This window comes from Catharus ustulatus, chromosome 6 (genome assembly GCF_009819885.2).
Source record: "Catharus ustulatus isolate bCatUst1 chromosome 6, bCatUst1.pri.v2, whole genome shotgun sequence".
In the NCBI taxonomy this organism is placed as follows: Eukaryota; Metazoa; Chordata; class Aves; order Passeriformes; family Turdidae; genus Catharus; species Catharus ustulatus.
In genome coordinates this window covers 19,408,085-19,432,696 of record NC_046226.1, presented here as the reverse complement: position 1 = coordinate 19,432,696, position 24,612 = coordinate 19,408,085, and the positions used below count along the sequence as shown (strand labels likewise).

The 24,612-nt window shown below is 42.5% G+C and overlaps 1 protein-coding gene and 1 long non-coding RNA gene across 5 annotated transcripts in view; one reads left to right on the top strand and one right to left on the bottom strand.

The window, feature by feature from the left end:
• Window positions 1-3,625: 3,625 nt before the first annotated feature.
• FLRT2 (fibronectin leucine rich transmembrane protein 2) overlaps window positions 3,626-24,612 on the top strand; it is a 61,695-nt gene continuing 40,708 nt past the window's right edge. Inside the window, exons 1-2 of one of the 4 annotated variants that reach the window (XM_033061826.2) lie at window positions 3,626-4,169; window positions 4,990-5,898. The gene's annotated coding sequence lies outside the window, so the exon portion shown is untranslated. Of the gene's footprint in view, window positions 4,188-4,257; window positions 4,539-4,989; window positions 5,899-9,120; window positions 9,428-24,612 lie in introns of those variants that run through there. The other 3 variants (XM_033061824.2, XM_033061825.2, XM_033061827.2) reach the window with 3 other exon arrangements.
• On the bottom strand, window positions 4,588-8,745 carry LOC116997314. The gene is made up of 2 exons (XR_004418165.2): window positions 8,300-8,745; window positions 4,588-6,329 (listed from the first exon to the last, which is right to left on the bottom strand). It is a non-coding gene; the product is annotated as an uncharacterized LOC116997314 (long non-coding RNA).

The following is a 24,612-nucleotide window of genomic DNA, read 5'->3' as shown; positions in this document are numbered from 1 at the left end:
AGGGAGGATTTCACTGTCTTCTCTAACCCTACCAAAAAGAATAGCTTAACTTCTTAGCATTCTTTTTGCCTGAGGCACAGAAAGGAGGATCATTTTATGATGCAAGTAAAAAGTTCAGTTTATCCTGGGGGTATATTTCTGGCTCTTCTTCATAACTACTCCACCTAGGACATTTTAAGTGTGATATGTTTAACTAAACAATCTCATGGTAGATTTCAAGTGCAATTTGTCACCTGCAAATAAGCAGAATTAACTGAATAGAAAGCTCATCATGAATTGATGAAGAGTCTGTTCGAGATAAAAGTAAAGAAGAAGCAGACCTCAATTACTTATACAATTGAATATATATGTATACATATATATTTGTATGATCCAGAAAAAAATATATAATATACATAATTATATGTATATATATATTTATATGATCCAGAAGAAGAATTTCCTATGAGCTGTTATCTTTGCGTATAGCTGGGGTTTTATATAAAATGGTCTGTACTCTTTCAGAGGTTGAATATATGTAGTATATGTAAAAGGCAAAATTGGTCTTTCCTCAGGGATTGTTCAAGGTCTTGAGAACTCCAAAGACAGCTGAATGGAAAACAAAATTCCATGAGAGGAACGGAATTGCCTAACAGTGAATCCTAGCTGAATTATGTTCACCCTAAATTTGCAGTCCTGGTGCAATTTTGCAGATGGGTTTTCTCACCAGAAGGTTTGTTCAGCATCCCATCAGTGAAGCAAATTTAGACTTTCCCAGTTCTGCTGTACTATGGGAATGGAATAAAAAAATCTACTGGCACTAAGCACCATATTCTTCATAGCATTGAGTAAGCAGCCTCATAACTTTTAGCATTGCATTTCTCTTCACTGTACATGTGTCCCTCATAAACGCACATCCATTCTCTTTCTGTCAGCAGGCCATGGTTACCTGGATGGGTGCCTTTCACTGATTCAGTAATCAGTGATCCCTGTTCCTCCTGACAACATTTCCCTTAAGTCTAGAACGCTCTTACTGTTCATAAAGAGATTCTTGAAAGTGACATAAAATCTCTTTTCTAAATCCTAAGAAAAGTTTTAGGTCTGAACAAAATTAATCTGGTGCCCTATGTTTTGAAAGAGCTGAAGTTGCTGACTGTTGTGACAACCTTCCTATCCCCCTCAGTCCACAAATCTGTGATGTGGGCTTTGCACAGCTAAAGAGTAAGACAAATGGTTTCACAAGATATTTTCACTGCCTCAAAATCCTCTTGAAGACCTGAAAGCTTACTGCCAATTTATCAGGATTCAAAACAGATACCATCTGCCTAGCCTTTTTTTTTTTTTTTTTCTTCCAGGTAATCGGTTTGTACCATGGTGACACCTTTTTCTGCCCTCTACTAATAGCCCCTGGAAAGGGGATCTCTTGGTGCACCAGCATGCCAAGATTATTGCTCATTTATTTCTGAGTTTGGAGGTGTAACCATGTAGCCTCTGCTTCTTGACTATGATGGTCAGGGTAACATCTTTATAGTTTTTCTTTAGATAATTGAAACCAATTTTCCTTTTCTGCTATCCTTTTTACAACAATATGTTCTAAAATAAATAAACAGAAAAGAGTAGAAAAGGCTTTACCCAAATGATGCTACAGTTTATCAGAATCTAGGGATTAATCAGAAAAGGCAAAAATCAATAAATTTCAATAGAAAATTTGCATTCTCCATTGTATCCTATTACACATAATCAGCTGATACTGGAATTAAAAGAGGGTTAACAGTTGTCAGATAGAGCTTGAAATAGTTTGAAATACTGTAGATCAAAGTTTGCTAACTTTGTGTAAAGTGATGCATAGAAATCAAGCAAGTATAAAGCTAAACCTCTGCCATGATCCTTGGGGTCTATATTATAAACTGTAGCATTTTTATGTTCTCTTTTTTAATAATATTGAGAGATTTTGATCAGGCTAATCTTTTAAAAATAATGTTCTCGTGTCCAACTTTTATATATTCTAATTCTAATGCTCATTCATGTCTATTGAGCTGAAAGAAAACTGGCTCCTTGTCCTGGCTTAGGGCAAATTTGGGGAGAAGCTTCCGAAGGCCTCCCTCTAGAAAGCAGATTCAAGTGACTCCTCTCCCTACTGGTTCAGGAAATTATTTCTTTGGAGAAAAATGGAAAAAAACTGTTTATTTAACAAGCAAAGTATTCTTCAAGTGCAGTTTCTGAAAACAAACTGAGCGTTTCTTCTCCCCATCCCTTGCTCTTGGAATCAGTCTTAAAGGTGCAGAACTCAATAGTCAGCATAAACAGAACAGATGACTGGGGATACAAGCATCATAGTCACCCTAGGATGCTCCTCTCTGATCGTTTAGAGGCACTCTGTCATAATTGTAACCATCCCCTAGAAAATACAAAAAGTTACAGAAATGGACTTGACAGAGACAAAAGGATGATTTGAGTTTGCAAACCTGGGGATAGGAAAATACAAATAAATCAGGTTTTTTATCAGTAGGGAATTAGAATGAGGGTGCGCTTGAGCTCCCATGGGAGATTGAGCAGATAGCCTTGCCATCAGAAAGGGATACTTTCTCCACAGTGGATTGACAGTCTGCCTTCCAGGCTTCTCCACTTAGAATGAAAGAGCACTGAGAACAGAAGGGGCAACTCATCGAATGCTGTGTAACTTTCACAGAGGTGTTTTGGCTTTGTATAATGAAACAAGAGTTTGTCTGGTAGAATTGTGTGGATTATATTTTCCAGAAACATAAAAGTGCAGTGACAAAACCAGAGATGGAAAATATGCCTTTATTTTAAAAGCTAAGACAATGAAAATTACCTTAATTATTACACTTAGAAAATGTGAAAGAAAAATCTTACGTTGGCTATTCGTATGTTGTTTAGAAGGTTTTACTTATGCCTTCCACTCACCATGGTAGGTAGTTAGTTCAATCATAAATTAATTCTTTCTTTCATATATATGTTGATTTAAGTTTTTCTCATTATTTCATTTTCCCTTGCATTCTCTATACATGAAAAAACAAATAAAAGCACAAAGAAACAATGCATAACAATGTTTACTGACTACTGGATTTTTATGTCATGATTCAGCCACTTTAATTACCTTAATTTTATCAAATTCAACTAAATGTTGGTAGAATTGATCTACATTTGTGCAACTGTCATCAGCATGAAAACTATGGTAAGAAATATCAATATTCTATAACTGTGTCTATCCCTTCCCTTCCCTTCCCTTCCCTTCCCTTCCCTTCCCTTCCCTTCCCTTCCCTTCCCTTCCCTTCCCTTCCCTTCCCTTCCCTTCCCTTCCCTTCCCTTCCCTTCCCTTCCCTTCCCTTCCCTTCCCTTCCCTTCCCTTCCCTTCCCTTCCCTTCCCTTCCTCAAAACCTTTTTCACTAAGCTGATTTCCCAAAATTTGATTAAGTATATATTTAGTGATTTTTTCCCTTCTGTCAGCTACATAGATTTAAGGCCTGAAGTAAAATTTTACATTACTGACAAAAAGTGAGGTTATTCAGTATGATTTAGACCAACCTCCCAGTTACAAAATTATTTCCATTTCCTTTTACCCTCTTTCTTGTGAGATGCAGAAATCAATCTTGCAATATAGCTGGAAGAAAAAAAAAAAGTTTAAAAGTCACTTTCATTTTTATAACATTTTTTAATGTTACCTCATCTTACATCTTACATTTTCTATAAAATAATTGAGGTTGTATTATGGATCAGTGGACCATCACTCCAGGCTAGCCATCTTGTATGATCACAGAAAATTTAAAGAGGTTATATTTCTCTATTATTTCAGTTTACAGCTTTTCAACCATGCAAAGAGGTTTGCTAGCAAATAAATAAATAAATACATCCTCGACACATTTATAGTTTGGCGATGGTGAGGGGAGAAATTGTTTAAAGTCCAAGTAATCAGACTATTACCAAGATTGCGTGGCGAGGGGGGAAGAGGGGGAAGGGGTGTGCAGCAGTGTGAGCAGAGCTGGAAGGAGCGAGGGGGGAGTGTCCATCCTAGCGCTGGGCTCTGCTGCCACCTTGGCCGCGCCGCGGGACGTGCAGGCGGCCCCGCTCCGCGCCTGGCAGCGCTGCTCCTCCTGCCCACCAAACCTGCCCCGGCCAGGGCGGATCATGGCCCCGCTCACCTCACCTGCTGTTACACACTGCACAAGGATGTATGTGATGTCTAAAGGGTCAGTTTTGGGGCAGTTGGTTTGTTTTTTGGTTTTGGTTTTTTTGTTTTTTTTTTTTTGGGGGGGGCGGGGGAGCTTGAGTGTGGCTGGGGGTTGTTCTTCAAATTAGGTTTATTTGCCTGCTGTGCTTAAAACCGGAACTTAGAAATGTGGGTTGGAGGAGAATTTTTTTCCCCTGTCCTTTTGCTTACTGTAGGATTCTTCTCCTCCCTTGTCCATCCTTATCTTACACATTTAATGAAGAGAGCACTGAAATTCCATTCATACACATCTACCTGCCACTCCATCCTTCCTACAGCATGACCACAGGGGCTCAGGAAGGACCTCCCGGAATACCAGCTGCAGTCAGAGGTCGTGTCCCCGCTTCCCCCTTTTTTTTTTTTTGGGGGGGGGGGGGGGGGGGGGGGGGGGGAGGCGGGGGAATGTGGTGGGGGCAGAGAAGACTGACAAAATCATCATAATGCACTGAAAATATATAGAAATGAATACTAGGCAACCATTCAAGTTTGTTAATCTCGCTTCCCTGTTGTCTTGAGTGTTGTCTTGACACCGGGCTATGGGCTGGTGGTACACACTTTGGAAAGCTTTCAAGCACTTCATTTCATCTTTGAATTGCACGTGCTTTTCTCTCAGTTTTAAGGTTTCTTGTACTTAGGAGGAAACATGTTCTGACATGCTGGAGTTTGGTGGTGGTAAATATCTCCTTTGAGTAAAATGTGCATGTGTAAAAAAGGCTTTTTTTCCTTTCTTTCTTTCCTGAAAATGCGTTTCTTCCTCTCACTTGCTCCTTTCTATGTTGTAGTTAATAACTTGTAAAAGAGCTGGATCTGGAGATCTGAGTGAAATGGCACTTTTGGAATTGTACTTTTAACGGCACCACGCTGAGGAAAGCGCAGAAGCTCTGTATATGTGCATATGAGAGGAATTCGTGCCATGCAGATGAGTTTGCAGTGACAGAGAGGGACCACAGGTGAGTCCCAGCGATCTGCTTTGCCAAGAGGATTTTTCCAGCCCCTAATCACAGAAAAGCCTTCCATCTGCTCCCAGAGTTGGCGGTTCTCATCTGTTTCAAGTGAAAACAACCAAGAATAGAAAATGGCACGTAATAAAGAATCCTCAGCCAAGTAGCCGTGTTGTCCTGCATTCCCCCCTAACCAGCATTCCCCGGCGCTGGGGTCTCTGTCCCCGGGCGAGAGAAAGAGCTCCAAAGGGTTAAGCCGCTGACTTGCTTGCTAGGCAAAGTTTGAGGAAGACTGTGTCTGAGGCTGGATACGCTGCAGCCCCTCGTTTGAAATCTGTCACCCTCACTTAGGAGCGCTGCATCTCTGGCTGTCACCGGTGAATAATGATCGCACGGCGATAAGATCGCTCGGCGGCGGTGCGCCGGGCCGCCCGGGGGAAGCGAGCACAGGAAATTGCGAGGCGTTTAGCCGCTTCAGCGGGGTGTTCTTCAGTGTCATCGGTGGGTGTCAGGGTCAAATGACCGCCTGGAGAGCAGATTGGGAAGATAATTTCTTTCTTCCTTTCCTTGAGAGGAACCTTGGTTGTTGGTGACCATTGGCAGCTATGGAAAACAGAGACCTCGGTGGTGATCCTTAAAACAGTACCATGCTGGAGCCCAGCTGTCCTGCCACTTTCTCCCCTTTCAACCTGCCGGACGCGGTGGGCTTTGGGTGACCTACCGAGAAGGAACTCACTTCCGCAGGAGCAGGTAACGCCTGATTAAGTCACTTTCTGGATTGACACAATCTTAATTTGACCAAAACGTGTCCTGAGTATCATTCACTGATGTAAAGTATGGGCTGGTTCAGGGTCCAGGGACAGGAATAATTCCTCCTAATCCCTCTGAGACTATGGAGCAGAGCAACTGCCTGCAGCCTTGCAGAAGTTTTTAGCATTCCCACTTTCCTCCGTGATTAGGGGCACAGAGGGCAGAAATACCTGTGATCGACAATGGCCAGCTCTGTCTTCTGTGCTGACTACAGGTTGCTAGTATAGGGGACGTGGAAAACAGAGGGACAGGTGGACTAAAAATGAGAAAGAGAGGGGTTTTTTTCGCCAGAAGGTGCACTGGTTGTCCATTAGCTTCATGAAGCAGATATAAGTCATGCTCAAATAAGAGCTCTAAAAAGTATGCAGAGGCTAAGAAAGAAAAAAAGAAACAAAGATCTTAAAAAGTCAAAAAATACCTAGAACATTAGCCTTTGTACTCTGCGGGGCTCCTGATCCTTTCATCCCTCGGGACCAGCTGGCAGCTGCAAGCAGACTTGACTACAGAGCAGCCCCTGCTCCGAGGCGGGGATGCAGGCTCTGACCGCGGGGCTGACTGGTATCAGCCTCTTCTTCCCGGCCGGCTGGGACCCGCGGAGAGCCCCGGGGTGCTCCCCTCCATCCTGGGGGCGGAAAGCAGGGAGGGAAGCGGGGTCTTGTCCTTAACTCCCTCTTGCTGAGTCCCCTGAGAAATGCTGGCTACCTGCGCTCCCCCGTCCGTGCTCGCTCCCCATCCCCATCACTCCGTGTAGGTGGGGGCACAAATCTTCTCCGAGCGAGCAGGCGGCGCGGCGCGGCTCGGCTCGGCTCCGGGCTGTCCATAGGCGGGCACTCTCCGAAGCCCCCTTGGAGGGCAGGGGCGGAGGGCAGGGCGAGTGCCGGGGCAGGAGCTGCGCCGAGCGCACGGCGGCTGGGCTGACCCTCGCCGGGGCTCCTCGCTACGGCTTCACTGAGCCTTTGAAGTCGTGAGTGGTTTAGCCCCCCCAAGCGAAGGGCGAAGGAGGCGCGGGGCTAATAGCCAGTGATTCAGCTTTTGAGGTACGGCCGAGCAAATAGAAGCCCCTGAGCAGCCAGGGGTGAGGGGGAAGCCAACCCTCAGGCATTTCTGTTCTCTTTCTGTTTCCTCGACACATGGCATTGATCAGCTCCCTCTCCTCCATCCTCCTCAGTCTGTTTCTTAAAGTAACTTTCAGCAAAAACTGTGCGTTTTCTTTACTAATGTACGAGTTTGAGGCAAATTCTCTTCGCATATCCCCAGTTTTACCTTGACGGCTGTATCCTATCTCTCAAGTGCTTCTCGGTATTAAACAGCCTTGTCTTTAAGTGGACTTGCCGGGACAAGGCAGTACCCTACCAGGGAGCCGGACGGCGGGGGAAGGGTTACTCCGAAACAAGCGCGGACAGCCCGGCATGCACACACACACACACACACACTCCTATGCACACCCACTGAATGTGTACAGGAGAAATAGGGGGGCGGGGAGGGGGGGAAGTGGGTGTTGTTACCGCTGTAGGGCAAAAGGCGGTTTCTCCAGAGGTTTTTAAGTCTTTATGACTGATGATGAAAATCAGACAGAATACTAGAGGAGGTCCGTCTTTTCCCTGAGGGTTGGAGATTCTTTTATTCTGTGTTATATTTGTTGAATACTGGTACTGCATAAAAGTTCGCAAGGGAGGAAGGAGAGGAAAAGAAGGGGGTGGGGGAGGCGGGTTTGTCGGCGGCTGCACATGAAATATCGCCATGTTGGTGGAGAGCACGGCTGTAATTATTGCTAGGGAGGGCATCTCCCAGAACCGCCGCTCGGGGAGTTTTTCAGCTCACTTCCCGGCTTCCCTTCCGATCCGCTCCGATTCTCTGCGAGAGCCCCCGGAGCAGTAGTGCCGGGGCAGTGCCACCGCGAAGGGCGGCGATCCCGCACCTCCCTCTCCCGCAGCGCCGGCCCGGCGGCGAGGCAGGGCGGGGATCGGGGATCGGGGGCTGCGCAGCCCTACATCCCCCCGGCAGCGCCGCCCGCTTGGTTCCCATTGCTGAAAGAGGGGGAGAGGGCGAGTCCAAACGGATGAAGCTGGCTAAATTGTCCTCAGAAACGTAGGGGTTAAAAGAAGCTGGGGGGGGTACGGGGGGGACGGGGAGGGAAATAAGGAAAGAAGAAAAAGAGAAAATCTAGCCTGACTGTGCCTCTTGGAAAGCTTTAGGTTGCAGCCCTGCCTTCCAAGCATTCTTTAAACTAGAAATGTGGGAGGGACTCCAGGAGAGAGAGAGAGATGGCTATCAACTGAATTCATTACTGTAAACATCTCCCTGGGGTGTCAGGCAGGGAGGAAAAAAAGGCACGACTTACATTAGCAGGGAATAGTGAGATGTGAGGCATCATTACTGCTAAGATCAGCCTGCAATCCCGGCTGGAGGCAGGCGCAGGACTTGGAGAGAGCCAGACGCACACGCTCACACATATACTCACATACATGAGTCCGATACCTTCTCCGACTTACGAGGGTCTTGGGTCGCCGTGCCTGCTCCTCATGTGATCCTTTCATCATTTCCAGAGGACAGAAAGAGACAGAAAAAAAAAAAGCTAACAACCAAAAAAACCCAAAAAAAAACCAGAAAGAAAAAGAAAGAAACCCCAAGACCAAGCGTAGCCGCGGTCCCCTCTCGTTTATTTTTTTACCGGAGAAGGAGGAACGGCGGGGGAAAGAGAGAGCGAATCGAGGAGAGAAAGTGCGTTGGGAATGCCAGAGCCGTGGGCTGCGCGCCGGAGGAGGAGGTGGCGGAGCAGGGGGTAGGACGATGCCGCCGTGCAAGGGCGGAGGAAGGCGCGGGAGGCGCGGGGGTCGCTCGGAGCTCGGCGGCCGGCGGGGAACGGGCCCGCGGGGCCGGCCGGGAGCGGCGCCGGGCGGAGGGCGGCGGCCAGCACCGAGGAGCGGCGGCGGCAAAGTTTTGGTGTGGGGGGCCAGAGGCGCGGAGGGGAATTACGATCGGTGCCGGCGAGGGATTCCCAGACACCGCCAGGTACAGTTGGGATTTCATTTCTCACTCTTTTCCTTTCTGGTAATTCTAGCCCCGGGCGATCTAGAACCGCGGTGCCCTTTGCCTTCTCCCAGATGGTAAAGTTGAGGAGCCGAGATCTGGCTGTGTCAGAAATACCTCCTTCGCCACGTTACAGCTCCGTGTCCGCGGCGCCGGGCGCACACAAGTGTGGATTTATGAATGGCCGGCGGCAAGTGCTAGCAGGGTGCCCGGGCTGCGTGGCTCAGGAGCGGGACTCGGAGCTGGCAGCTGCAGCCAGGTCCCGGGTCCCCGGTCGCGTCTCGCTGCCGAGCCGGGAGGGTGCCGAGCCTGGCCCCCACCCCCTGGGGAGGGCAGAGTCGAGGACTCTCCCTGCGGCAGGGACACCGGCAGAGCGCCCGTGTGAGCACCACCAGCGGCTCTGTCTGGGAGGTGGTTCGGAGAAACGGGACCTTTAGAGGTGAGCCTTGCTTGAAAGAGGTAGTCGGGCTTAGTTCGGCGCTGCCGAGTGTTGAGGAATGTACGCGGAGAGCCGGAGCTGCGCCCGGCCGGAGGATCCGTCAGATCCCCATCAGCAGCCTCCCGAGCGGGGCTGGCGGTGAGTGGGTGGGAGCGAGCTTAAGGGAATCGGATCGAGACTTCGGAGTACAAAGGAGCCGCTCAGAGACCTGACGAGTTAGACGGGGGTCTGACAAAATGAGAATAAATACTGCGGGGGGGCTGGGTGTTTGCGGATGGTGTGTGAACAAAATATAGCAGATCGCAAAAGGAAGTCAAGCAGCTGAAGAGACCTTTCTTGAATATGATATAAAACCCCATAAAAGATAAATAAACAGACAGCAAAGTTAAGAGAATAAGATTCTCCACCTTCTTTTCAGAGTGGGAAGCAGTCAACAGGAGCTTTTAATTAATTTTAATGGACGAAATCTGTTTTAGGGCTTACAATAAGCTAATAAATCCAAGGCACAAATCCGTGTAAATTCCTGCACTGTGTGTGGAAGGTACTGATTATATTTCTTCAGATACTGCTTTTTCAATGCAGCATTCAGCCAAATAGAAAGGGAGAGGTTCCTTATACGAGAGGCAGGAAAAGATACTGAAAGCAAGTCAGACCTCTACCTCTCTACCTCCCTCTCCTGCTCTCATTTCTTCCCTCTCCCCCTCTCTCTCTCTAAAAGTCAGGGTGTATGTTAGAGAGAGGTTTATTTACTGAAACTGACTTTACAATGCTTGCAGGGAAAGTAAACCAGTTTAGAGGTTGAGATTGATCAGTATTTGGGAGTTTAGGTTTAATACACCAAACTAACCATACAACCCTCCCCCCCACCCCCCCCCCCCCCCCCCATTTCCATGAACTTAATTCCTTGCTTCATTCACTGACATGGTCTTTCTCCAAAGAAAGATTCGTAGTTCAAGATGAAGCTAATGAATTGATTTTATTGATTTTTGATATATGCGTTTTTGGAAGGAGAAAAGTTCATCCTGGCATTTCTTTCAAAACTCTTAAAAGGTACTGTACCTATATTTCTATCTACCTTTCTTTCCTTTCTTCTTTGAAAGAGTCAATATATGCAATGTTAACACTGAGACATAAACTTTGCATGATGAAAAAGGTCTAAACATTGCATAATAAAAAAAAAAGTAACAGATGTGATTTTAAAGTCACTATTTCTATGACAAAAGTGATGTTAGAATGTTAGTGTAGATTTTGTTTTTGAAAATTATGTGAGGAGAGATTTCAAGAAGCTATTTCAGTGGTTGCTCTGATATGTTAAGGAGGCAGTTAAGAGTTCAGGCCTGGAGTACTGTAGGTAAAACAAGTCAGAGCACTGTGCAAATACAGTGTCTATAAAACTACCTGTGACTAGAACAGTCATCAGTGTTTTCCAAAGTCCAAGGCTTTAGCGAGAGGTGGTGCTGGAATGCACCCAGTGTTCTTAAGAGTCGCTCCCCACGTACACATACGCCCTGGATTTTGTATAAGGTGATGTTATCTGTGTTTGGCTTGGGGAAGTCTGGATCTAATTTAAGCCACTGTTACAAGTCACATTTATATCCTGGCCTGCTGGATAGTTTGATTTAGGATGTAGACATATCTCCTTTGCGCAACCCTACACCCTTCCAGTTGGAATCTGCATTACATAGGCTATGCTTTCCTTCAAGAATCAAGAATGTGCTTGCATTCAGCTGCTTAAAATAGCGGTATCTAAAATGTGGGATGTCATTAGGGCAGACTTCCCTACCCTTCCCACAGCAAAGAAGGAGGGACATAGTTTTACCAAGCGAAGACAACAAAAAGGAGTTGAAACAAGTACAACTATCAGGCTTTTCCTGTACTGAGCTTTCTATTTAAAGGACAGGAAAGAAGGCACACTTAAGATAATACTGTTTCCAGGAAGGTGAGAGCTTTATTTCTTAATCATTTCTATTACCTCTTTAATCTCAATATGAGTTAATTCTTGTCTAGGATACTTTCATGTAACTTTCAGGCTTTCACTAGGCAGATTCAAATCCAGTCCATTACTGACCTCTATCTGTGAGAAGGGTGTAGTCAATGCTGTTTTTTTCTCTTCACCATAGTGGATTGGAAACACAGACTACAAATTGTTTTAGCCTTTTATACCTGCAAGTCACCTAGCTTTTTAGGTTATAAATCTTGTTTTCATTGCAAACAATGCTATTTTCTAGTCTTTTAAGCAGGAAAACAAAACTGAACTCCAGTTCCAAACATGAAAGCGCTTTCAATCTGTTTCAGTGATAATAAGATAAATATTTGCAAAAATCTGAAAAGTGAGAAGTAACCAGTGCTATTTAGCATCAGTATTAAAGGAATTGCATTTATATTTGTCTGATGTTATAATACTTACTCTAAAGCAGGCTGAACCTGTGGGAAATTTTATTGCCCCTCAGTGCTTACATAATTGAAACTTGAGAGAAACACTTAGATCAGATATATTATGAGTAGAGTTTATAGTAGCAGGGTGTTTAAAAGATGTAAAAAAAAATATTCCAGTGCTGTCTATATTCAGAATACATGTCAGAGTTCAAGGAAAAAGGGGTCTTTATAACACAGATGGACTCTTTTAGAGGATTATTAAACCCAGCTTCCCAATACTAATTTACCTCTTGTTTATATCCACAACTATATTCCATATTTTAGTTAGTGATTGTAAATGGCAGTTAAGCACTTGATCAGCAAAATCTTTGACTAGATGACTACCACTGTTTGACATTTCTCAGATTGTAGTTGATTACCTCACCACTTGGTAATGTGATGTTTTTAGGTGTTTCCTTCCCTCCCCCTTGGGCAGTCGTTTTAGGAGTCTTTCTGCAAAGCTTTTTATTTATTTCCTCGAGAAACCAAAAGAGTTGAAACTTGCCCCAGAGTTATAAAAATTGGTTTTTCTTATCTTTTTTAAACAAATATTTGTATTTTTTCTTATTTAAAAAAGTAGAAAATATTAATATGTAGTTGTTATTTTAAAAAAATACTAATTTAACATATACTGAAGATATGAGCTTCAGTTTCTGTACATCTATGTGTAACCACACCTTTCAAGTAATTGACTTCTTTAAAAGAAAAACAACCACAAAAAAGATCATAATTAAAATGATGGCATGTTTTATTCATTTATTTTAAACAAACCCAAACCTTAATCCATCGATGATACTTAGGAAAGAAGTGTTTGAAATAAAAGCTCTATTTAACTAACTATATTCTAATCACATCAAACAATATGCCCCAGGAATCCTACAATTTAATCTGCTACTGGTGAAAGGTGTTGGGACCTTCTTATACCTCTCCTTTTTTATTAATTGATGATTTTCCCAGTTAACAGGGTGTTTGTTTGGTTTTTTTCTCTGTCTTTGATTCCTTCTTCTGATGTGGCCCCTTGAACTGTATCAAAATTAAATACTAGCAGCAACTTAAAACAAATCCATCATGCTCTATTCAGCATTCCTGAAAACTTAATGATGCAGAACAAGGTCTGTAAAGTTTCCCTTTTCAAAAGAACTCTTGTGTTTCAACTCTACCTAGAAACAGTCTTCTGTATATTTTACTTCAAGCTATGACTGCTTTATCTGGTTTGGGGCTTTTTTCATAAGCCTTTTCTAGCCGAGTTTAAGGCAAGGATGTATTTAAAAAGACATATGGCACAGAAAATTGTTTACCATTCAAAGGTACTGTCTTTGAAACTGCTTAAGTTCTTTCAGAAATAAAAAAACCCTCTTTTGATATACAAGATCAGATCATTGCCAAATTTGGTCCTGTGAAGTGATGGCTTTACTTTGGCCCCAGGTGAGAGGTGACTTGCTTCCAACAGGCTCTGGTCAGTGTTTTGTAGGAGCTGCATCTTACTAAGCAGAATATTAGATGTCACAGATAGCCTTCAAGTCAACAAGCAACTTTCATAACTCTTATACACCAACTAACTATTCACAATATAAGTTATCATTGTAATTTTATGCAACAATTGTGGATTAAAGACTGCAGTCAAAACATTTTGAAGAAGAAGAAAAATTTTGAAAGGTAGTTCAGGCAATGATCTGTGGATCACTGTGAGGGTCTGCACTGTTTTTTTGCAAATCCTGGTGCAGTCAGAGACATACCTTGAGCCACAGAATTCAGTACTTTTATCATCATTTTTTTTTTGAATATATCACAGTGAAATTGTTTGGATGAAGTGACAGAAGTTCTGGTCTTTGGCCCAAGTTCTTTTTGGTGTCCAAGTTGTCATTGGTAATCTAATTATCTTAAAATATATTATAGATACCAAGCTAGTTCCTTCTAGATGACTAAATTAATCTAAGGCAATTCTAAAAATTCTCTTCAAACAAAATGTTCAAGATTTTTTAAAGCTTGAGATCTTGTGGGAGCATTACAAGCAAAAGATTTTGAAATTTCATATCCAGTTTTTTGGACATTCATTGTCATGTACATCTGTGCTCAGGAAAACTTGGGCAGGCTGATGCTACACACTTCTCTTGTAGTAAATACGGTTAAACTGTATAGAAGTATACTGCATGACCTCTTGAGAGAAGGGAAGGTGAGAGCTCTGAATGAAAAGCCTCATCAGCACCTCCTGAAAACGGAAGGCTGCAGTGTTACTTCGGTTCTCACTGGCAGCTTTTGTCATCCCTTCACAAAACCTACAGGTCAAATTAAACTAAAGAGTAGAGGCTTTTCTGACAGTTCTTCCAGCACTGCACCACACAGCTGCACGAGCAGCTCATACCTGGCCAAGCTGTTCCATAAGAGTTAGCCAAGAGACATCATCTTTAAAGGGGTTGTCTGTGTGGGAGGGTGCTCCAGCAGCACGTCCTAGGAATGCTGGGGAGCTCTGGTGATGCTCATGCAGTGTCTCCAATCTTCACAAAGGTTGCTGAGGATCAAAACATGGTCAAACTGCAGTCATAGGGTCATCAACTGCAGACCTGTGGATTCAGAGTACAAATACTTCTTTCTCTTAAGATTTCCTATATGTTTTTGCTGCAGAGAAGATGACCTTTACAATGTCATTGGAAACTAATGCCAAAAAAAAAAAAATTATATCAACCTCATACTGACAGAACATGAGAATTAGTATCCAGTTTTGAAAAATAAATATAGGTTATTTATATGTACATGCATATATATACTGGTTTTTATAAGTGTTACATATATAGGTGACTGTGACTATCTAATCATAGAGGTCAGACCTTTCAAAGCATATATAATTAATATTAATTCAAAAATAATTTTGTTGGTGAACTGCAAATCAAGTTAAACAATAAGAAAGAAGGTCTACTTTTCCTCCAGTGTGTTGGAAATATCTATACTGGGCAAAAAAGCTCAGGTGCTCCCAAGAAGTATTGCTCCCTGGGTCGATGGAAAGAGCCTGTAGCAAACTTACCTGTGCTTATGAAATACAACTTCACAGCTGAAGAACTGCATTTTAAATGATTGTACTTGATTCCAGACTCAATCCTTCTCTCTTTCACTGGCAAGTTAATTTCACAGACACTCTTCTCATTATTAGGTATTACTCATGTGAGTAATGATTTAAATACCCCAAAGTGATGTCATTTAGCTCTAATTGAAGATGATACAACCCCAACAGCCTGTCTCTGGTTGTACTAATGTATATATGCTTTCAGTAGTAGTTTCTTCATGTATATATAGGAAAACAAGCTATGTAGGGAAAAGTAATTTAAGTTACTAGAATTGTGTCTTTATTAGGATTGTAGCAGCATATGTGTTTGTCACAGGCACAGCATACATAGGTACACTTCTGTAAAAATTGTCTGTAGATGAGACATCGTGTGTGCATATCATTTAATGAATTATGATTCTGGTAAGTGAGGGAGTTTAAGTGAGCCTGTTTCATGCCTTAGATGCTAACTGAAACCATGTCAGGTGTCTCTAAATGAAGGAGTATTTGTTAGCAGTACCTTATAATTTCATTTGTGATCTAGGAAGTTTTTCCTAGGTGGTGCTTCTTGTCTCACTGAGAGATTGGCGTCCAACTAAATGTACCCTATTTAACAGTCTTGTTCATCTGGTTTCACAGGTCATCTCATTGGCTCATCTAGGTTTAACCTTATTCTTATCTTTAACCACTTTGCTTTGGAGTTAGTTACAAATACTCCAAGACTGCACATTATTTCTTGAAACATATCAGTTGATAACTTGCTCTTAAGTTTCATCATTTATTATGTAAAAAAAACCCAAAAAACAAAAAAACCCAAAATATTTTGTACTTGAATTGGTCTTCTTAGACCTGGTGGTTGTAGGGCTCCAATTAAATATATTACAGCTCCATATGCATATTGCATCATGTTGTACAGACCCAATACTGTAAGCCCCCACATTATTCATTGGAGAAGAGAAAGTGGAGGCAGAAAAGACAGGAAAGGCTAACCAACAGCTCACACATCTCTCTCTAGTATGCTCATAACATTTTCTTGCTTGATTTAATTTTTTTCAATATGTCATCATTTTATGTTTTGAACTGCCCATTGAAAATTTATTTTCAAAACAAAATAAGTAAACTAAGCAAATAAAACATGCTTATTATCCAACCTGATAAATTTCTCCTTTAAAACAGATTTAGTTGTCTAAGAAAAAATTTCCTGATGTTGAAGAAGAGTAAACAGTGAGGGACTGTTAAACTTTAACAGAATGTGATCATATGCAGTCAGTCATTCTCATATGTATTGCTAAATGCTGTGTATCAAATTGATATATGCCTAACAGTGATTTTTGAAGTAGTTCATTCTGGCCCTGTGCCATGCTGCTCAGTGAAGAACCACTTCTTGAACAGTTCAAAAGTAAATTGAAAAATGGATTTTGCCAGTAGAACTATTTTTTAAAAATTTATTTTTATTTGAGAAATCACTTTCACTGTTCAACAAAACTTATTTCAAAACCTTATTATTTGTCAGAGGTGCAGCAGAATTACAGTCTTTACTCACTGAGAGAAGTGCCTAACACTGTAGATTTGAAAATACTTAGGAAAGAAAGAAGCATTATGGACACCTCTCATTCTTTTATGAATGTGCACTTTGAATGCCACAGACAGAGCCAAGTTCCTTATAATTGCTCAGAGATGCCTAAGCATCTGTGGTGGAGCATCTGACAGTAATGTTCCTCTAGTTCCTTTATCCATGTTGAGCCCTATAAAAATCTCCTTTGTAAAATATTTTTTTTATTTACGCGGTATTATATATTTAAAATTATAAAAATGGAAATACATGCATGTGGGGGTACACACACACAAAAATACAGAAAAAAATGAAAAAGAGATTTTCAAGAAAATTAGAGTAACAAAAGACTGTTTAACAAAATCTATTCCCTTCTGAAGCTTAATTAGAATCTTCCTTTTTTATTATTTAACTAGGTAGCGAGGCAAACAGTTATACTGCAGAAGTTTGAAATGGAAACTGTTATATGAGTTTTTGTAGTTTGTTTGGATTTCTACTGTAGTGCTTTTCCTCCACAGTTAATACAGAACTGTTTTCACAAGTATTTCTCTATTCAATATAGTCTTAAGAAAAAGGCTGAAATTTGATTTAATTTTAAATTTTGGATATAGGGTTCTGTATCCCTTCTTGTGTGATAACCTTAGTTTTCAGTTGCGTATAATTCCAGTAAAATGCTTTTGTTAAAAACTAAAGACAAAAAAAAAAAAACAACCAAAAACCACAAAAACAAACTCAAAAGCAAAACCAAAGGACATCCAAGCCCACAGTTCAGGAGCTGTGTAAATCTCAATGCTAACAAGATGGTTGTTTTCTGTTTCACACTGGATAATCTTATCAGTATCTATTTAACTTTATATTTAGTACCATTTACAGGTTTGTCTGTTATCACAGAAGTCGAACACTCAGCTCTATTCTCAGATCAGCACAGTGGATCTTTATAAATCTGGAATAAATGAGATGTTAGAGTTGCTGCCAGCAGCTCTGGCAACAGAACTGTTGATCTGCCCAGATTCTCTTTCCTGCAAAAATGTCTTATCAGCAGATCCACATGTCCTACATGGTTTGACTGTGAATTTACAGATAAGAGGACAGAATGACTAAAAGTGGATGGATGGCATGATCATAAATAGGTCATGAGTTACCAACTGTGGAGCTTGATCCTGAGCACCAGGAGAGGCAATTATAAATTTCAGAGCCCTTCAAAGGATAAGGAGATCTCTAGGTAGAAGAGTTTTAACTCTTCACCCTTCATTTGTCCAAAAGTAAAGTACATAAATCAGTCCGTGCGAGCAGAGATGACTCTGAAATTCATAACCACTCATCTCTGTGACATTGATGGAAACTCTATTGAATCAAATGCTTAGATATTCTAATTATGAATCTCTGATATTCAGAACTTCCCTTAGGCCATCAATATCTCATATGCAATCATATTTTATAAGCTGCCGAATGATTGTCTGGTTGTGCGTGTGCTGACCCAGAGAAGGAATCCTCTAGTGTAGCCAACCAGCTGCAGAAGGATGATCCTTTCTGAGCACTAGGAGAATAAACACATTTAAATTTCAGATAACATCAGTGTCAGTTCACAGGCTGCTTAAGTCTTGTGAAAAAATACTTGGCAGTCTTAGGAAGGGGTGTTCAAATATAGAGCTGTATATTGTCCTATGGTAATTGATAGCCAATGCTTGTCAAAAGACATTCTTTTTAACTCTTTCAGTGCCATGCTAAAAGATTATCTCCTGTTTAATACAATAGGAAATATAAAAGACCTGGAACCTTGCTATGAAATTTGACTTCCCGTTGTCTGGGGTACTTTTATTGACATGTGTTTGTATTCTGGTAGCAGCATACTACTCTCGTATTTCTCTATTTCACTGTCTCTATTTTTTAAATACATGCAGCAGCATAGGCTGAATCAGAATTTTTAGTTAGCTCTTCAGCTAAGAAGGATCTTTCTTTTAAGCTAGAGTTCATCCTCTTACATCTGTCATGTCAGGTGCATTGAGGACAAGTATCCTAAAGATACTATCAAAACTGAAATAATAATGGTCATGGAAGCTTTTATTTTCATTTAAATATTTCTCATATAATTTTTGAAAGTCAAGTATTGAAGTATTGTGCCAAGGGAAGTTAAAAGCTGGAAAGGGAAAGTAACTAGAAAATCACTGAAAACAGGATGGAAGTGAGTAATCAAATTTGTCCAGACCAAATAAAGTCCAGAGATAAACAATTTTATGTGCAACAGAAAATCAGAATTTCCTAATGACCACAGTTTTAATCACCTATTCATCTGGGAAGAAAATGACTGCCATAAGAGGGAGAAGTAGGACAGTACACCTTCTAGAAGAAGCTAAGATGGGACAAAAGGATCTATTGCATTCCCCTAATTGTTTCTGTGGTGGGCATAGCACATTTGCATTATCACACAATTAAAGTTCTCTCAGTGAACTTCTAGAACAGAACTCTTGCTGGTTTTTGAGTCTGCTGTTCTTAAGCCTACTCCCTATTAATATTATTCTGTTTTCTCAATTTTGTGTCTTTAGAAACTATGCATTTTAACCATAAGAAAAACAGATACAGAGTAAAGATGGGATGGATAAAGCAATTAGTGAGAAACTAGACTTACATTTTCCTCTCAGGAATGGGTTTATTCACAGGAAGTGTGTTTATGTGGATGAATCAAAGGGGAATAATTAATATTATTTGTTATTTAAAGTATGTAATATAGACCCTGGCATCTTTTTTGCTAGACATCCCATCGGAAAGAGATTATATGTCCCTTATGTGACAAAAAAAGACTGAATTAGGGGAGCAATGGGAACAGTGCCATGGGAGCAAATGACACCAGAGTCTTTATTACTGTTATTTATAATAAACTCGATGAAGGAAATGTTCATTGTGCACTGTAACATTCCGAATTGTGATGTTTTTTTCTGCATCATCAGTGCATTCACGCTGTCCTGTTGATTAAATCACTGGCTAAGTCAAACATTGACCAAACTCTATACTATGGTCTGCAGTTTGCTTTTGCCTCTTGCAGGTGTAGGCGGAGCAGAATTCAGCACTGGATTCTGCTGTCAGGGGCAAAAAAGTGGTACAGACTGAGGACTAAGCCAGCAAAGGCTGCAGAAAATCCCTGTGCATGTACATATGGGAGGGTTGGCATTTCTCTTCCCCCAGGCACAGCAAATGCCCACAATCAGCATCAGCACCAAATCTGAGCCCTTAATATGAAGGAAGGAGATAATTCATGGTGAAAGCTCTACTAAAGATATATGTCCTTGGCTTTGTTAGTGAAGCTGTGCATTTTTTTTTTACAGTGTCAGCCTTCTCCATGAGTATTGTGGTAGCAACAATATTTGGAACAACATTTAATTCTAGTTATTTGCTTACTTATTATCTTGCAGAAAGTCCAGTGAAGAATCTGACCAGAACTCAGTTACTGTGACTGTAAAAGAGAAAGAAAAAAACTCAGTGGAAAAATGGCAAAGTATGAGTTAACATGTTAGCCCTTCATTCTTTCAGATCAAGCTTCCTGTGAGTAATAAAACACAAGGCAGATGAATTTGGCTGGTCTCAGTCAAGCCTCTCATGGATAGTTGCCCACACGGGAATAACTACTGCATAGATTAGCTCTGTGAATAGTTCCAGGACAGGTGTGGGACTGAACAGCTTTGGCAGAGCTGTGCCAGGGAACTTGTGTGTGATTATTTGCTTAGTGGTATCTGTCTTCCCTTTTCATGAGCACTATAATTTAGCCAAACAAGTTTTTAAGTAATTGATTTTAAGAAATTGGAGAAAATTCAAATGTTGTAAGATTAGCAAATACTTTATTAGACAATTCAGACAAATGAAGAATAAGTGGAAATTAAAATACCCTTAGTAGGGTAAGAAATTAGTCAACATGTCATTCCTGACAACAGAAACAGTGTTATAGTTTCTGATTCATCTTTCCTAACAGTCTAGAAGAAATAGCAAAAAAGGGCAATATTTTAAAAGCTTAGGAGGGAAGTAAATGACACAGTGTTTCTCTTGCTGAATACCAACTATCTCTTTCTTACTATTTGAAATCCAGGCGTAGTCTTTGGTGATCTAAACTACAGTAATTTCACGAATACAAGCCGCACCAATTTGACCAAAATTTTGGTGGAAACCCGGAAGTGCGGCTAATATTCCGGGGCGGCTAATCTATTAACAAAATTCTAAAAGCTGCCAACACGGAAGTGAGAGCCCGCGGCAGCCCCAAGCCAAGCTGGAGCCCGGCCGGCCCCGGCAGAGGTGGGAAAGCCTGGCAGAGGCGGGGCCAGCAGTGTCGGGGGCGGGCGGCAGAGCCTGAGCCAGCAGGGCGGGGGAGCCCGGGAGAACTGGGGCTAGCAGTGCAGGGGAGCATGGCAGAAGCAGGAAGGCCGGCGGGTGGGGCTGCCTGGCAGCGGGGGAAGCCCAGCATAATCGGGGCCAGCAGCGTGGGGGAGCCCGGCGGTGCGGGGGCCTGCAGTGCCAGCCAGGGCGAGGAAACGCGGCGGCGGTGCAGACGGGAGGGGGCGGCCGGCGAGCGTGGTGGCGGCGGCGGCAGCCCTGCCGGCGGGGCGAGCGAAAGCGCCGCCGCTCGCGAAAGCGCCGCCGCGAGCCGCGAAAGCGCCGCCGCGAACCGCGAGCCGCGAACCGCGAGCCGCGAACCGCGAGCCGCGAAAGCGCCGCCGCGAGCCGCGAACCGCGAGCCGCGAAAGCGCTGCCGCGAGCCGCGAGCCGCGAAAGCGCCGCCGCGAGCCGCGAACCGCGAGCCGCGAAAGCGCCGCCGCGAGCCGCGAACCGCGAGCCGCGAACCGCGAGCCGCGAACCGCGAGCCGCGAGCCGCGAAAGCGCCGCGGGGCGGGCGCGGCGCGGGGCGGGCGCGGCGCTCGCGAGGCGCGGCGCGGGGCGAGCGAAAGCGGCAGCGGGGCGGACGGCGAGCCCGGCGGCGGCAGCCCTGCCAGCCGGGCGAGCGAACGCGGCAGCGGGGCGGTGCTGACGGGAGAGGGGGGCCAGCGAGCCCGGCGGCGGCGGCAGCACCACCCGGCCAGCCCCGCCGAGCCGTGGCGCTGAGCTGGGCCACCCGGCCCCGTCGGCAACCATGAGCGGGCCGAGCCTGCCTGGCCCCGCCCCGAGCCAGTAAAGCCCGCTATGCCGCGATCCTGTTACTAATTGGCCAATTTGTGAAAGCTGCGCATGGATTCTCGCGACGAACGAAAGTGCGGCTAATATTCCGGGTGCGGCTTATCTATTGACAAAGACAGCAACATTGTCGAGGCACCGGGGGTGCGGCTTATAATCCGTGCGGCTTGTATTCGTGAAACTACTGTAAATGAAAGGTAGACTCAGGTAAACCCACCACTATTAACAGAACCTTATTTTCCAGTCCCTGTCAGAAGTGAAAAGATTTGTTAGGTAAGGAAGACAAACTGCTCTTTGACCTCCACAGACTTGTCTTCCTCTGTTCTTACAAAGAAGACGTGAGCCTCAGTCAGACGGTGCAAGTCCTTGTACAAAGCACATTATCAGAAATAAACTCTACCCTATTTTTCCTGACAAAAAGTGAGGGAATATAAACATAAGAAAAGAGGAAGAGTTAAAAACAGCATTTGACCAATGAATTCTGATGCACAAGCAGATTCAGAAAGCTGCTTGATATTAAATGTGCAGTAGCACTTGCGTAAGTCAGGGCTCCACCAGTTTATAGCTGAATTATCTACGACATAAAACCAAAGACTTCTCTGTCGAGCTGCTTGTTAGAGTCATGACTGTAGGCCAGCCTTCCTTCTTAAACAATAAGGAGAAAGGATAGCAGTCTGGGAGCTGACACTGCTGTTTGTGCCCTGGCTTCCTCAGAATCAATAGAGGACCCTGCTCTTCAAATCTCTCTCACAAAGTAAATATTTTTTTTCTTGATTTAACTGGAAATGCTTGGGAATTCAATTGCCTAAGGTTAGGCTTACAGCACTGCTCTAGTTATTTGCCACACAGTCTGGAGTTTCAGAGTCATCTTTGGAGTAATTTATTGAGGCAGCTATTTTGTACTGTTGTTATGATCCTTATATCCATCTCCTAGCAATTTCTATCCCCATTGTGATTGACATGTTTTCCATGACATTTTTCATGCATTCCACCATTGCTATAACTAATGTAGCTTGATTTTCACAGGCATGTGACCATTTTGGGCAAGTAACATGGCTCAAAAAATTTTACTGGCCTAACCATCATCTCCTTCTGCTAGAGGACTACAGACATAATGGCTTTATCAATGCAACAGTGGGCTTTTGCCACTTACAGTAAATTTCAAACTTGTCAGTTTTAATGAATTAAATATTTTCTCCTGCTACAGGAGCTCTCTATTGTAGGAGTAGGAAGAATAATGACAGAGATCCTCTGTCAATTTGCCATTTTTAAATTTCAGTTAGGCTCATAGTTGTACGTATTCTGATGGTAGTATTGTCTAAGAAAGATAAGAACAGCATGATACCGCTGCTATAATGTTACTGGAGAAAATTCAGAATTGCTGTGTTGCAGTAAATATTTATCTCCAGGATTTACATAGGACTTTGCTAGCTGGTAACCAGTGATGTTTTTTTCATTCAGGATTTAGTAGCCTTTTTCCAGTACAAATTTCTGTAGGACTCCAGAGGCTGTTAATGCCTAATAATAAATGTGTCCTTTCATTACTCATTATTTTCTTTATAGAAACTAGTACAATGTTTTGCAACTAGATATAAAACAAAGTGAATAATAATGAGCCACATTGCATTCTGTTCTATGTGATATTATTCTACTCATCACTGTGTTAACCTAAGGCCAACATATAAAGCTTTAGTGAAAGCTGGCATTACAAAAGTGTTCTGCAATTATTAATACTCAACATAAGACCTGGTCAGTCAGAATTGAAAATCTCTAAATTCCCTTCTGATCATGACATTCAGGGCAGTGGTTTGTACACACAATAATTTAGGGGTGCATTGATAAAGTTTATAACTGCACTGACTTGATACACATGCACAATCTAGATAAGTAATTAGCAAAATGACGTCAGTTGTGCTGCATATTCCAATTGCAAATAACAATGTTGCAAAAATTACTCCCAATGGATTGTTCTTCTGGAAATGCTATATACAGCATCTTTCTCTCACCCTTGCTCTCTCAAGAGCTCTTTCTCTCTCTCTCCCTCGCTTTGCCCTTCTATTGTAACCTCTAATGCTTAAAGCCCTAGACGTGCTGAAACCTAGGTCTTCCCACCAAGATTAAAGGGTTACATTTTCATGGTGCTGTGATTCCATCTATTTTAACATCTCCTATCAGAGAGGAAGGATTCCACAGGTTCGCTAATAGATATCAGTACAAAGCTGCCATTTTAGGCTGTGGGAAAATGAGATTAGAGCTGATCTGACAAGAAACAAATCTCCTCTTCCTTTCTCTCAGGTAATTGTACAAGTTGAATTCATGATCCCAGTGTATTTCTTGCTTTTCAGGCATTTCCAGGAGGAAGATTCTCCTTATTATAAATAAATACCCATATTTTATAATTTCTGACAGTCATGTGGGGAACTTTTCCTTTATATGCATTGCTATGCTGCAAATACAATAATGTGAAATAAATAACACCATATGTCATATTACTGCTCTTAAATAGAGAGCGGATCTTTCTGATAATTTTTCACAAAGTCTTCTCGTGATGTATCATTACCAATAAGGGAATAGGAATTGTAAAACCTGAAATAGCAAAATCTAAAATGAGACTGGTCACACTTTGACCACAGATTTTTTCCCCAGTATAAATATAGGTTTATTCTTCTAAAATCTGGTATTTCTTTGCATCTATATAAATGAAAATTAAGAGACTTACTCCTTGTTTCAAATCTTCACCTACAGAATGAAGCAGAAAGAAGATGAACATACTTGTATCAGATCAATTGGAGCTGTAAATAATTAGAAAAACAGTGCATGTACAGACCTGAAATGCCTGAAGTAGAGAGTGCTTGTGGTTTGTAAATCCGTGTAAGAATATCAGTACATATACAGCCAAATCAAATGGGCAGCTACTATGATCTGCCTATTTGTGCATGCTACCTACATCCAAAGTAGTTTAAAAAGCAATTGCAAAAATCCACAACACTTTTGAAAACAGAATCAAGAGCACTATATTTAGTCTAAAAG